This window comes from Chinchilla lanigera, unplaced genomic scaffold (genome assembly GCF_000276665.1).
Source record: "Chinchilla lanigera isolate Chin_1 unplaced genomic scaffold, ChiLan1.0 scaffold00040, whole genome shotgun sequence".
NCBI classification, from domain to species: Eukaryota; Metazoa; Chordata; class Mammalia; order Rodentia; family Chinchillidae; genus Chinchilla; species Chinchilla lanigera.
The window spans coordinates 147,762-149,910 of record NW_004955441.1 but is presented as its reverse complement, the minus strand read 5'-3'; positions in this window follow the sequence as shown (position 1 = coordinate 149,910).

Genomic DNA, 2,149 nt, shown 5'->3' with positions numbered 1-2,149 from the left:
CTTGTTCCTGATGTTAAAGGGGAAGAGTTCAATTTTCCCCATTTAATATGATATAGGCAGTGCATTTGTTATAAATGGCTTTTTAGTTGGCTCCTTCTCTGGTCTGGAATTAAGGCAATGCTAGTTTCTAGGAATTACTTTGGGAATATTTCTTATGACCTGTGCTGCTATAAACATGGATATGTGTACATCACTGTTATGCTTTTATCTCTTTTGGGAAGATAGTTAGAAGGGGAATGATTGGGTCAAATGGGACGTCTAGTTGTAATTTTTTGAAACATCTACATACTAATTTCCATAGTAGTTGTACAAGTTTACACTCCTACTAACAATGGAGAAGGGTTCAATCAATGATGTTGAAAATTTTATATTTATTTGCTGTTTGTACTTCTTTATCTTAAAAGTGTCTCTTTGTTGGAGACCACTACAAAGTGGCTCTGAGCTGGACTGCACATTAACCAATTGGCTTTCTGTGTTTACTTGTAAGTTGTCTGAAGCTTAGGCATCTTGACTTGGGATGGGCAAGGGACTTATAGTAAGTAAACCTCTGTGAGTCCCTGGTCACCCTGAGGCCTGTATTGGTCTTTAAATCTGTGACTCCTCAAAGGACAAGATAAGACCATAGCTGAGGACATTTGGCTCCAACCCCAGTTAACTACAAGGAGACTATAGCTGCAGGCTCCACACAATAAATACCAACCTAAAGATAAGGTAGTTCTCCTGATTGATATAATTTACTACTTGGGAAAATTGGGAAAATTCTCCCAAGGTTCTGTGAGATCCTGCATTTTCTTGAGTATCCTCCTCCTTTGTTTGAAAACCAAATAAATATGGGCTTCTCAGAGAAGTCTTGGGCTAAACTTAGAGAATATCGAAGCTGTAAGAGAGTTAGTCCCTCCTGGAGCCCTGAAATCGTTTCCACTGTCACATTTATTTAAGCCTTTGTTGTCCACTCGCTCGGGAGATTGTGGGCCTGATCAGCCTGCAATAACTAAGGGTTATTTAATCTGATCTCTAGTCATTTTGGATGCCCATTTTTGGATTAGGTCTTTGAATTGAGGGAATCTGATTTTTTTGAGTTATTTATATATTCTAGATATTAATCATTTGTCTGAGGAACAGTTGGTAAAATATTTTCCCCATTCTTTGGGGTATCTCTTCACTCTGTTGATGATTTCTTTTGCTGTGCAAGAGCTTTTTGATATGATATGACCCCAGTTGTTGATTTTTTGCATTATTTCCTGTGTGACTGATGTTTTGTTCATAAAGTCTTTGCCTATACCTTTGCCTTCAAGAATTTTACATATTATATCTTCCAAGAGAATAAGTGTTTCTGTTTTTATATTTCAATCTTTGATTTATTTTTATTTTAGTTTAGTGCATAGTAAAAGATATGGGTCTAGGTTCAATCTTTGGCATGTGGAAAGCAGTTTTCCTAGTACTGTTTATTAAAGAGGCACTCTGTTTGGCTTAGCACCCAGTTCTTTGGTACTGAACTGTAGTATTGTTTATGCCACCCAGACCATCTCATTATTGGCATAAAAGGAAGATCAGTTAATCACAACAACTATGTCACCTTGGCTAAAGCAATATGATCAGTAAGAACAATGGTATCAAACACAGACTGGAAGATGACAAACTGTGATAACTAGTAATTTTCCATGCTTAAACGTAGGTACAAGATTTCTGTTTATATGACAAAATCTAAGATAAGTCAGAACATTGTGTACAGAAAATATCCACTCAACAGTGATTTTACCCTAAGGGGAAAATATTTTAATGAGAAAATAGTAAATAGTAGAGACATAAATGGATAAAATTGATTAGAAGCAAGATTGAAAGACAGAGGAAGATTACCCAAGCTTCAGGAAACTGGTGAAGAAGATAGGAGTGAATACAAGAATTAAAAAACAAAAATAAGAACAAAGAAAACAGCCTACAAAGGATGATCACCTTAACAAACAAAAACAATCAGAAAAAATACAAATGAACAATAACAACAGCAAAACCAAAAACAAAGAAAAATGTTAAAAGAGGAAGTCATTTTTCTGTGATTTCAAGCTTGTGGTTATCTTCCGGGATCTACAGCTTTGTGACAATGTTTAGTGTTCAGTTCAGGACTCTGTTCTCCATAGCAAACAAAGGAGGC